The 13,965-nt window shown below is 36.1% G+C and overlaps 1 protein-coding gene across 4 annotated transcripts in view; it reads right to left on the bottom strand.

Annotated features, from left to right (window-relative positions):
• ERBB4 (erb-b2 receptor tyrosine kinase 4) overlaps positions 1 to 13,965 on the bottom strand; it is a 1,232,786-nt gene that overhangs the window by 178,397 nt on the left and 1,040,424 nt on the right. The window lies entirely within an intron of this gene.

Raw genomic sequence — 13,965 nt, 5'->3', positions numbered from 1 at the left:
AAAGTTATGAATTATTGTTGTTTAGTTGTTAAGTCCGGAGAAGGCAATGGCACCCCACTCCAGTACTCTTGCCTGGAAAATCCCATAGACTGGTAGGCTGCAGTCCATGGGGTCGCGAAGAGTCGGACACGACTGAGCGACTTCACTTTCACTTTTCAGTTTCATGCACTGGAGAAGGAAATGGCAACCCACACCAGTATCCTTGCCTGGAGAATCTCAGGGACTGTGGAGCCTGGTGGGCTGCTGTCTATGGGGTCGCGTAGAGTCGGACTCGACTGAAGTGACTTAGCAGCAGCAGCAGTTGTTGAGTCATGTCTGACTCTTTTGCGACTCCATGGACCATAGCCCACGGAACTCCGCTGTCCATGTGATTTCCCAGGCAAGAATGTTGAAGTGGGTTTTCATTTCCTTCTCCAGGGGATCTTCCTGACCCAGGGATGGAACCTGGGTCTCCTGCATTGGCAGGTATTGGCAGACAGATTTTTTAGCACGGAGTCATCTGGGAAGCCCCCAGAGTTACAAAAATAGCCATTCAAAATTAACTCATTCATTATTGATATGGATTCAGACATCATAAGGGTAATTTGTAAATTATAGATATCAATGTAAACAATTACAAATAATATGCCTCCCTATCTAACAATATGCCTACTATGAATTTATGCAGAAAAATAAACATTTTAATAAGACATTTTACTCCATAACCTTTGATTTTACTCAAATTTATTTCATTTTCAAAATTATAAATGATATCTTATAAATAGAATCATAAAATTTGAGAGCTAAGTGAGATTGTAAAAATTTGTCTACTCCAATTTTGTTATTTCATGAAGTGAGAAAACAGTTCTAACTTCTTTTTCATAATCATAAAAGCATTTTTGCATAATGAAGATAAAGGGTGGACATATGATGGATATTTAGCCCATCCTAAAGTTAGCTTTCAATTAAAAGCTATTTTAAGTGTCTTTACTCCAATTTGAAACTGATACAACCTTATACATACACACACTCACAGAGTGGTTGATAACATATATGGCAATTTATTATCAATCAGTTTACCTATATGCAGGTATAAGAATGTTCATCATACTCTTTTTGAATGTTTTTTGTAGCTTTAACATTTTTCAAATAACCGAGGATAAAAAGCTGTACTGAGCTTCTCTTTAAGACAGCATGGTAAACTGATACACGCGTTTACTTTCATTTTCCTCTTAATTCCACCATTTTAATAATAAATGAATCAATAAAAAGCCAGAAACCAACAATCACAAGAAGAGGCAATGGGGATGGAATACTAAAAGTAGAAAGTGGCTTATTAGTAGTAACTGACTTAGCAAACATAGAAAATCTGAAGCCTAACTTAGGAGGTGAGAAAGTGAAAATTAATCCAATTTACACCAAGGGTGTACACACCACAGGCTCAGTCGTGTTACACCACAAACCACTGTACATAAATGGAGTGGGAGGGACTGACTTCATCAGGACTGTTTCAAGGCCATTTAGGAAGCACTTAGACCACAGAGCTCCTTCATCCTTGTGTGTGTTTGTGTTAGTCGCTCAGTTGTGTCCAACCCTCTGTGACCCCAAAGATGTAGCCTGCCAACCTCTGTCCATGGAATTCTCCAGACAAGAATACTGGAGTGGGTAGCCATTCCCTTTTCCAGGTGATATTCCTAACCCTTCATCCTTAGGAGAAGTTTAATCAAAGGGATTGTAAACTATGAATATTAGGTAATGGAAAGAGAAGTACTCTGGTAAAAATAAGGAAGCACTCTGGTAATCATGTAAATTTATATATGGTGAAAATCGAGGCCACCCTCTAGTTCCTTCTCCCAAATGGAGCTGTGACTTCAAAATTGTGAAAGTTTTGTTTAAATCTCAAATTCTATATCCAGCAAAATTTGAACCAAGTGAGTGAATATATGGGCATGTCTGTTCTTAAAAAAGATTATCTCATATGTTTCCTTTATCTGTTAGATGTGCTCATTTAATACAAAGTGGAGGGCACTTTAAAAAGTGCACTTAATTGTGAAAACAAGGAAATGACAGTAAAGGGATACTCAGAATCAAAACTGCACAGGCACCTGATACAGTAGCCAGTTTAGACTGGGGTAGGATATCTTACTCTAGAAAAGATATAAGAAGATGGATGAATGGCTGAAGCAACTAAACAGGAGCACAACCATCTAGAACCATTTGACTTTTATTAATATTATCTTAAAGTTATTTGAGAAGATAGCTTGAGAGGATTATTATCTCAAAGGCTATTCACTTGTCATCTCCACTACTCTTTAGTAGGGTTGAGCTCAGCAGAGTCAGTTGAGCTCAGATAATTCATAATCATGGGTGAGCCTGATGGAGTATATGGATTTTACTGGATCCAACCAAGGTCTTATGTGAATTATAATGTTTTATTTTTTGAAGAAGGAAGAGTGGGGCACTATGAACTCATGTGGAGAAAGGAGATAGGAGGCCACACAGAAGAAATAAGCTGGTAAGGGGACTTCAGCGTCACTCAAAGGACTTTATTTTTGAGCCTTTGGGAATAGAAGCTGAAATTGTTTTTCAGCTGACCTCCAAGCAGATGAGGTCTTCCAATTTCTCCCTCCCCAGCAGCCACAAGGAACCAGACAAGTAAGAAAATGAAAGGGAGCACCACTGGTTTCTCTGCTTTCTTGCTGAGTCCACCACCAACATAACACCTTGAGAACTGGCAGCCCAGGGACCACCGAGAAACACAAGGTCACATAAGGTCAGTGGTGTCCTCGGGTGATCAGTCAGTGATGCTGGGATAGGACCTCTCGGTGTCCCAGAGAGAAGAGAAGCTCCAGGTAGGGACTGATCTGGTGAGAAAGGACACTGTAGGTACCACTCGGTGACTGCAACTGGCAGACTGGCTTGCAAATTCATATGAGACATGCAACTCTTCCCAAACTATTTGGGAAGACTTCCACTGAAGTTGGGATTTCTACACAATCAGCAAAGCCAGAAATTTGAGTTATCGCTACTAATATGGCTCTATTGGGGTCCATGAGGTGGAAACATTTTGGTTTTACTTCCTGTATATTTCAGTCAACAGTTGAAACAAAACAAACTGATGCAATTATAAGGAGAGTACAAATAGAAATGTTGGCCAAGTTATATTATCTATTATTTAATCTAGTACTTTATTAATTAAATAGTAATGAATGTTAATATTAAAAGTGTGAACCAGAGGTTCCTTCACTGAATTATGATATGCACACATATAAGTATACACACAGACATCAACAAAAAAGCAAAACATAATTAAGTTGTCTAACTCAATCACGTAACAAATTAGATATTTAATTAGATATTAAATATTAGATATCAGATTAAATTAAACATATCCTAATTGTATTCTCTCTGTTTCTCTTCTGTGACTCGTCTTTCACGTCCTAGCATTTATCATTACAAACAACTTAGGTTTATCATTTAAAGCGTGGTTTTCCTAGCCCCACTCCCAGATAATCAGGTCTAGAAATGAATCAGGAATTTACATTTGTAGCAAGCTCCTGCAAGTAGTGAAGCTACTGCAGGAGATATAGAACTTTGAGAATCTCTGAAACATCTCCATCTATTGTATGTCTCTATCATTCTATTGCAAAAGAAGTAACATGCAACCACCATTGTTTGATCCTTATTGTAACTCTAGGAAGCAGTCAAAGGAGGCAGCCATTCTCTGCTGTAACATAAGGAAGCCAAGGCTGAGCAGAATTACTGCCCTGGCTCATATGAGTAAAGAGAAGGATCAGAGTTAAGACTTAGGCTTTCTGATTCTTAGAACAGTGCTATTTCCTAGGACGGTAAAAACACTGCAGTTTTAACATTTCAGTTCCATCAGCACTTTGAACTGTAGATGCTTATCTTACTAACAAGAAGGCGGTGCCAAACACCTGACTTTAGCCATACCTGAATGAATTGGATCAAATCATACTTCAGTCCCTAAGGAGCAACTCAAACAAAAATTTGCACTTATAGATAAATTGCCATCACTTACAATATGCTTTCAGAAAAAGTCAAAGAAAATATATTTCTCTGATTTCCTATATTATTTGGTATAGGCCATTTCCTAAGATACAGAACATGGTGAAATTTAAGAAACAAGAAAGACTTTAAGATTATTTTGGCCTTTTTCAGGATGAAATATACAAACTTTTTTTTTTTCTTTTAGAACTCAAGGAGTAATATTTCCATTCTAAATATGCATGTGAAAAGTTTGCAACAGAAGAGTGTAAAAAAGTCGCATGAAAGTTCTCTTTAAAAAAAAAAAATCTATTAGTAAGTCCTGGCAAAAAAGCTGGGGTTGTATTAAAGAAAATTGCTCATCACACTACAAAGAGTATTTGAAACCAAATTGCAGAGTATTTGCATAATAGTCCTCTTTTTCTGAAAAAGAAAAGATGAACAGGACACTAATTGTAGGTTTTATTTTTTTCATAAAGGAAATAGCAGATGGCTTTTTTGGGGGAAAGGGGAAGAAATAAAGAGAAAAGAATGTGGATTCATTTAGTGTGATGAGGGGGATGGAAAGGGGAAAGAAATCCAATATTTTAATAATGGAGTGTTGGGTTTCAATAAATTACTCAGTTAAAATTAATAACGTCCTCTGCTACCTAACTCTGTGTGGGGCCTTTGGAAGCAGTTTTGGAATCTTTGCTGCTGTCATTAGAACATATCACCGAAGGCCACTGGAATACATACAAGTTGACAGATGTGTTAACTATTTTTCCAGAAATGAAATTATTTTCTGTCTCTTATTTCTGTTTGGCTTTACAAAATTTTTCTTGTAGGTGAATTAAATAGTTTTTCTCATTGGACAGAGAGGAAGGATGTAACAGGTGTTACACTGGAAATTCTAAAGGAAGAAGATCTTTCTTTACAATGAAGTCTGGTTGGAATTAAGGACTTTTTTTTTTAAACTATCAAGGGATGACCAGGGCATGGATAAAAATCTCTGAAGCATGTGTGCCATTATTCTCTAGCCTATGCTATCTGTATCTCTATTTCATTCTGAAGGAAAGACATTTCGATGCAATAATAAAAGTGAGCAATACCATTTGTCACATTAAGGCATCATTTTGCTCAGCCTTCAGATGTTTATACCTTGGCACTTAAACTTATTTTCTCACTCATGTTGGTTAGGAGTTTCACAAAAAGAAAAAAAAATATGGTCATTGAAAACTTATGAGCGATTCTGTTTATGAAAAATGTTTACTTCAGCCAAACTTTCACTGTTTCATTATGTCAATGGACCATTAATTCAATACCCTCCAGATGAAAATGGGGAAATTTTCACTGCATCAGGGATAAGGAAGATAAAAAAGGGGGATAGAGAAAAAATAATAAACAATTAACAGAGACATATAAAACTGTGCTTAATGTAACAGTCAGCAGATTTCTGAATGTTTAAAACAACTGCCTCTCCTAAAGATAGAGGGGGTGATGGTGATGTAGAGAACAAAGAAGATAATGGTGATGGCAGTGATGAAAAATGAGATAAAATTATTGGTCCATAATAATGTTTTACAAATCAGTTCTGCTGCAGATGGTATCCAGATAATAAAATAAATGAAATCTGCATCTGTTCGCTCATGTCTAGAATAAATAATAATTTACTAGTGCAAGTAGGTGAGCAGTAATTAGACTGAATTAATACGCCATCAGTTTAAGTGGGGCTACATTGCTCAGTGACATTCTTTTCCAGTCCCTGGTATCACTTTTGTGAACAGGAACAATCATATGCGGATCCTTCTAACTTTTGGAGCCAGCAGTTTTCCACCTCTGTTCATCACTCACCCATTTGCTGTCTGAATCTTAGACCTAGATAACGCTTATCAGTGCTGCACAATTAAGAACTTTATGAATAATTTATACAAGGTAGAATTTTTGAGTATTTTTATTACAGTTATTGGAACCTGCTTTTCCCTCCTATATCTTAAGTGTGGAAATTCTATCGCGGCTTTGTCCCTGGTAGCCTATGGTTTCATCTATAACCTCTTGCATCCTTATATCTTATAACTTTAAGAAGTATGACAGAGTTATCAAAAACATATGGAGTCAACTGCACAGTTCTGAGGTTTCTCATGATTTGATATACTTTGCACCTACAAATAGCAACATTACCATCTAAAAGAGGGCAAGCAAAATTCATCATGATCATATCCAAAATACCTGTGTAAAATATCTGTCAAAAATATCCAAGCACAAGAATTATACTGTGCCCATATTCCAATCTGTTTTTTTTTTCCAACTCCTATAATTTCAACAGTCACCTCTGAGTAAAAACTAGTAGATCTTTATATATGTGTATCTCCCCTATCATAGTACATATTCCATTTTTAGTAGATTTGTTACATGTCTATCATCTCTAATGATTTATCTGAAAGTAGTAATATTAGCTGATAAAGTTATCAAATTCTCATATAGTATATGGCTCATACTAAGGTAGCAATGTAGTTTTATTAATAAATAAACAGAATCTGTGTTATATTCCACCCTCCCACCCAAACTCATCCCAGGATTTCAAATGCCTTGCTGTCATCCTGATATACTGGATCTCTAATTTAAGACACAAAGTACATTTCTCCATAAAAGCTTGTCTGCTACTTTTACCAATTTTCTAAGTTCCAGAAATATATTCTGATTTGGTTTTTAAACCTTGGATTCCTATTTGGTATTATCTTTTCCAAGTTCTTCCATTCCATTCCATATCTAAGAGTAATATTGTGCCAAGTCCCATTTACTGTTTATTTCAATGTAGCTCAAATCTATATCCTCCCATATATTTTTAAGCTGACTTCTAGTCAAGTTCAGACTCACACTGCTGGTGTAAAAAGAATGCTGATTTTTCCATTAACTCCAGTCTGTTTTGGCTATAATATGCAAAAAAAAAAAAAAAAATCCTTAGCATTTTTTTTCAGAGTGCTACATAGATAGCTTTAACCTTGCATGTACTCAATAAACACTTGAGTTAAATTTGACATGTTGAAAATTGCACTGTATTTTGTAATAAAGACAGTTACATTATTCTCCCAGCTATGATGCCAGTGATCTGTGGAATTGACCTGCATATTTCTCTCTGCCCCTCCAGATTCATTCTCCATCCTTTCACATTTTGCCATGTGCCCAGCAAAATAGATCGAAATGAATGACAACAGGCTACCTTGTCTCTCTATTGGTTTAATTTGAATTCAGTCAATAATAATAAGCAGCAGAGGACTAAAGAAAGAAGGCAGTGAGGTTAGTATTTATCCCTCACCTGCCATTTCCCTGAGCCTTCTACTAAATGTCACAGTGGTAATTCTCTCACTCCTTCATGCCTAACTGTTCTGTTACTATTCTTGAGAGGCTTCAACAGTCTATGCTAGTGTTCCTTAAGCCTATAATTTCTTTATAAAAACCCCTTTGCTAAAGTCTCTTCCATTATTCAAACTTAATATACCACGTGCTTCCTATTGGAGTTCTGATAAGTTCTGATAAGGTAAATTTGGGCAAGTCACATAACCTAAAACTTATTTGTTAAATGACAGATTAAGTCACTGTTGAGGAAAAAATATCATGCATGCTACACCCACCAACCCTCCTTCCCCTTGCTCATGGTGGAGACTGCTAAGCAATTATTGTGGTAGGCTGATAATGAATTACTAAATATGCCCACATCTTAATCCCAGGAACCTGCTGATATATCCTATTTGGAAAAAGGTCTATACAGATTATGATTAAATTAGAGATTTTGAGATGACAATCATCTTGAATTACCCAGGTGGGTTCTAAATGCCATCACAACTATGCTTAAAAGAGAAAGGCAGAGGATTAGCTACAGGTACGAGAGGAGTCAGAGGTGAGAGCCAAGAAACAAATGCAGCCATCAGATGCTGGACGAGACAAGGAACAACTTTTTCTTTAGAGCTTCTGAAAGGTATGCAGCCCTACCCACACCTTGATTTCAGAGGTCTGGCTTCCAGAAATGTGATACAATATTTCTGTGAATCCAATCACTTGGAAGAAAAGCTATGACAAACTTAAACAGCATATTAAAAAGCAGAGACATTACTTTGCTGTCAAAGGTCCATACAGTCAAAGTGATGGTTTTTCCAATAGTCATGTATGGATGTGAGAGTTGGACCATAAAGAAGGCCGAGCGTTGAAGAATTGATGCTTTTGAACTGTGGTGTTGGAAAAGACTCTCGAGAGTCCCTTGGACTGCAAGGAGATCCAACCAGTCAATCCTAAAGGAAATCAACCCTGAATATTCATTGGAAGGACTGATGCTGAAGCTGAAGCTCCAATACTTCGGCCACCTGATGCGAAAAGCTGACTCATTGGAAAAGACCGTGATGCTGGCAAAGACAGAAGGCAAGAGGAAAAGGGGACAACAGAGGATCAGATGGTTGGATGGCATCCCTGACTCAATGGACATGAGTTTCAGCAAGCTCTGGGAGATGGTGACAGGGAAGCCTGGAGTGCTATAGTCCATGGGGTCACAAAGAGACAGACATGACGGAGTGACTGAACAAGAACGAGTCTGTGGTAGCTTGTTACAGCAGTCATAGGAAATTAATACAATTACTGTCTTTCTGTAAGGACTGGATGAGGACTCAAAATCCTTCTCAATTCAAGGCTTTGGCAATAAAAACTAATTTTTTGGAAGGTAAATGTGAGGTTTAAACATTGTTGCCTTGAACTTATACATATTTTTACAATTAATTCTGTTGCTAGGTCTTCTTTAGCTTGGATGTACTATATTAGTCTAATCTAAATGATGCAGATATGTTTAATTCATTTAGAAATTAACATATACATGTAATAGCAAATGATATATTATAGGCAAAGGGCTTATCACAGTGCCTAGTTGACTCTTAAAATGTTAGTTATTTTTTTACATTTGTATTAAACTAATTATATCTGAAGGGAGTGAAATCATTGAGTAGTAAAGGCATGGCCAGGAGTCTGGAAAAAAAGCTGCAGCCCCAGGGTGAGTGGTCACTTTGATTTTTTTGAAGTCTGGTGGGGCATTTGGAATAAAAGGCAGATAAATTGACCAAAAAATAATTTTTCTGTCAGCACTTTAGAAGCGATTCTTTTCCCACTTAAGCCCATGGAGAGCTAGAAACATCTCTTCCTACTTTCAACATAAAGTAATCATGAAGTGTTAGGAAAAAACCAAAAGTTTTTTAGAATAGAACTGCAAGAAAACTTCAAGGGCAACACAAATTTGTTCTATAACAAATAGTAATCACCATTACAGTAATAACAGTAAATAGAAATTGGGGTTAAAGTAGATGATAAAGACTAAGAGGTCCTGATGAACTTTACAGTCAGAACAGAGACACTTAATCGCTTACTGATTAATCTTAGTAAAGTTACAGAAAGAGAAGTACAAAGGTATTTGCAATTGACATTTCAGGACTGATACGGAAGAACAAGCTCAGTGAGGTCCAAAACGTATCTTCTGAGAGGACACTGCAATCTGCTATAAAGAATGAAAACATCAACTTCCTAGAACTAGAATAAATCATCCGAGGCTATAGATTCTGCAACTAGGGAGGGAGGAATAATTATTAGCTTTCAAATAGTATCTATTGCTTTTATTTTTCTCTCAAGAAATGAAAATTAATTTCTACAAGGTTATTTGATCTTATCTTTTGGGTAAGCACTCTATTTAGTTCCCCTATTGCTTTCTAGTTTTTAGCAAACAGTCTCTCTAAAGTCAACCTATTCAATAATTTCATCAGATCATAATAACAACTGCTGCTTGATGTCAAATTGCACCTGGTACAATGCTATTGATTTTCCATGTGGACATATTTAGCTCTCAGAGCAATCTCGTCCAACAGGTTGCCCAATTATTATATAATTGATAAGGAGAGCAGCTTGAAAAGGATAAGCAATTTGATAATCTCCAAAAGTTGCTAAATAGCCAAGCTGGGATTTGAATCCAGTTTCTACTACATCTGCGGCCAAGACTCTCTTTACTGTGATATCCCCTCAGGAGTTGTCAATATCAGCTAGGTATCCAGGTAGACTGAGTTGATTCTCTGGTCATTATTTTAGTATTCTAACAGGAACCATCACTGATCAGATCGACCTATTAATGGAATCTTTATGGAGTGACATTCTAACAACTACTATTTTCTTTTTTATAAATAAACTGAACACAATTTACTCTCAACTACTTAAAATTAGTCCTCCAATAATAAAATGCTGAATAACTTTTGCCAGAAGGGACTAACTCATGTCTTTATTCTCATTTCTGCACAGAAATTGATTCTAGGATGTTCTATTTAAATATTTAAAAATTAAATTTGACTTAAAAGAGATCAGAATCTAGTAATTTTGGTAACAGCTCTTATTTAATTGTTAGGATCATGATTTTGTATATTTTGGGGAATTGTTTTTCTAGACACTGCACATTCTTTAAAGGATGACATCTCTTGTGTTTCTAATTTGCAGGAATAGTCTGTTAATTTTACCAGTTATATTAAAGGCATGTAACAACAAACAATCGAATAAAATTAGGAAAACCCTCCCTTAATAACTAATAAAATATCTCAAATATACCCCTGGTAAAGCAGGCTGAATTGTGTTCTTTATGATTCATTCAAGATACTGAGTGACTTTAATTAAATTTCCATTTTTCAGTTACTACTTTCATATTCATATAAGATAATTCATATACAGAAATCATTTGTCCTATCATTTCTTATCTTCTCTACTTTTTATAATGAACTTAATTATTACCATCAGATATATTAAATTTTGAAACCATGATTTATATGCAAGTTCTTATATTAAATATTCATGTCAATGTTATTTTAATATTCTACACCAATCCTGATGTCAAGGGCATTCAGTTAGAGGCAATCACTAGTAAAAATCTGCATTAATGTTATTGATGCTTCTATGTTTTTAATATAGTAGCAGTAAATAATATTACCACCTACTGATGCAAAAGGAGTTAAATAAACCCTGAAAGAATATATATGGTGTCATAAAAGACCCCCACTGCTAATGTCTTTGCTTCAGGAGGCTCCGAGTCACAGGAATATGTGATTTTGTGGCTAGACACACTGTGCAAGGGTGAGAAAGTGGCAGTGGAAAAAAAAGCACCTCATAAAAAATCTCTGCAAGAGGCATCCAGTCCTGACCTGGCATTTGACACAAGCCACTGAAAATTAACCAATATTTTAGAAATATAATGGTAACTGAGCTCTCTATAATGACTGTCCTAGGAAAGGTCAATTCATGGCCATTATATTCATCATCAGAAAACTCAAACAGTAATGCACGGCACTATGATGGTTATTTTTTTAAAATATTACTGTATTAATAATTGTACAGAGCTTTAGGAGTATTCATAGGAAACAGCTAGCCATTCTTTCAAAAACTTATGCTCATGATTGACTGAAGGTTATTATATATGCTTCACTAGGATACAAAATTTAAAGAGACATATATTCAACTTACAAATAGAGAGCGTCCTAGTAGAAGTCTTCTAATTTTAGTAAAAATAGGTTGTGAACCTATTTATTTATATAATTATGATAAATATTTATGATCTAAAACTCCTATAATAATCTACTGAAGACAGAGATTATCTTCTAAATGAATTGAGAGAAAAAAAATAAAAGCTCTGTTGAGAAGAAAAACCTGAGTGTGGATATTAATATGTGGGAAGAACCTGTTATAAAAGAATAAATAACACGGGTTGGTGGTGTGACAAAAAAGAGGGGTAAACACTGATTCAGGCCAACTTCTTTCCAGAGTCTGCTCTGTCTTTTCATAGTAACATCATCAGAAGCAAGTCAAAACCTCAGGTTCCTTGGCTGTATAAAGCTGAGGATTAAATAATGCTCATCTTGTATAACAGCAATTTCATCTAATATATGGGAAAAGGTCTAGCACAGAGTCTGGCACCTATCTGTTAGCCAACATAACATTGCTTTCTTCCGAGAATGAAGGAAGTGGGAAAATGTTACGTGCATGGGGAATACGAATGATGAACTTACAGGAAGATGAACTTACAGATGAACTTACAGGAAGCATCTAGCACATGACAAAACACAGGAAAGAATAACACTGGAAAGGGAGGCTGGTACTGGGGCTTGTAAACTCCTGCTTAAATCACAAGCTGACATTTGGATTTTATTCTCTCAAAAACCCTTGATGAAGAAATTCATGTAACATGGCAGCACTATCCCCAGGATAAATCATAGGGAAAGTGTCTAAAGGCCGAGAGATGAGGAAGCTGCTATCCACAAATAAGGTAATGAGATTCTAGCACAGTGCATCCTAAAAAATCTGAAATAAATGCCTAGTTTGTCAAACACTTTTTAAAAAAGGGTCTTCAGGTTTTGTCGTTTGTGATTCAGGCTAGGATTTCCCACTTCATGCTTAAAAATCCCAAACTTTCAATAAGTAACAGAGAATATTGAGGAATTTATTCTGTGCATGATAAAAGCCTGATCTTGGAGAAGGAAATGGCAACCCACCCCAGTATTCTTGCCTGGAGAATCCCATGGGCAGAGGAGCCTGGCTAGCTATAGTCCATGGGGTCTGAGAAGTCAGACTTGATTTAGTGACTAAACCACTGCCACAAGTCAAGATAAAAGAAACAACAACAACCTTTCCCCCTTCTTTCTGGGGAGAGAGGCTCTCTTTCAGTTCTCCTTCCTTGAAGAGGGAAAGGATTTGCATCCAATATGAATAGAATTTTGCTTCTCAGCAGCTCTCTTTCTTCTTATCATTTCTCCAACTCATATTTTCCTCATAATCTACTTTATCCCGTGGCGCCATTTTTCCCCACCAGATTTCATGATAATATTGTTCAGTCTGGCACATTGCCATGGTCACACATTTTCTCTGCCTAATACAGGCATAACAATTACTCTTTGACTTTCTACAAAACAACTCTGAAAAAGACAAAAACAAATTACAATATTCAGTTGTCAATGGAATGTCTAATAATGTGTTGGCTCTTTATAGATATATATGGGGAGAGCTATTTGAGGTTAGATGCTATGACTTTTGTTTGTAGTCTCTATTAATTGCTGCTATGTTGTTTTCCTATCCCCTATGTAAGTGAAGTGAAGTGAAGTGAAAGTCTCTGTCATGTCTGACTCTTTGTGATCCCATGGACTATAGAGTCCAAGGAATTCTCCAGGACAGAATGCTGGAGTGGGTAGCCATTTCCTTCTCCAGGGATCTTCCCAATCCAGGGATCGAACCCAGGTATCCCACATTGCAGGTGAATTCTTTACCATCTGAGCCACCATGTAAGCTCATCCATTCCATCTCAGTTGAGTCTGGTTCTTAGAAGAAGGACTAATGTTATGGTCATCAGAACCTAAAAAACTTCGATAATATTTGCACATGGCTTTCAGAAATTCTGGAATCCATAATAATGAAAAGTATCAATAGAAGAAAAGATTAGTAGAATAGCCACAGAGTTTGTTATATCCCTACATAGGGGATATAATATATATATAAATGGTATAAGGGGATATAAATGGTATACAAATGGTATGCAAAACCCATTCAAAAAATAAATTCTTCATTTTAGGTACTTTAAGTGAAATTGATATAAATGTTAAAACTTGTAGTGGAACATTGTAACCTGATATTTATTTGTTAGATCCCCCATGTAGGGATACAACAAACTGAGGCTGTTCTACTAATCTTTTCTTATATTGATCCTTTTCATTATTAAATATTTCAGAATTTCTGAAAGCCCTGTGTAAATATTAGCTGATTTTTTTAAATTCTAGTGACCGTAACATTAGTCCTTCTTCTAAGAACCACACTGAACTGAGGTGGAATGGTCCTAGAAGACTAAATACGATTTTGAGAGCTAACAAATCAAAATTTAAAGTCACTAGTCATGATTATGAAAATTCGGGATTATTAGAAAATTTCTCTGTGGCACTTCAACTACCAAGAAAT

Source organism: Cervus canadensis, chromosome 24 (assembly GCF_019320065.1).
Source record: "Cervus canadensis isolate Bull #8, Minnesota chromosome 24, ASM1932006v1, whole genome shotgun sequence".
Lineage (NCBI taxonomy): Eukaryota > Metazoa > Chordata > Mammalia > Artiodactyla > Cervidae > Cervus > Cervus canadensis.
Note: the sequence above shows the minus strand (reverse complement) of the source record. Positions and strands in the feature narration are given on the sequence as shown.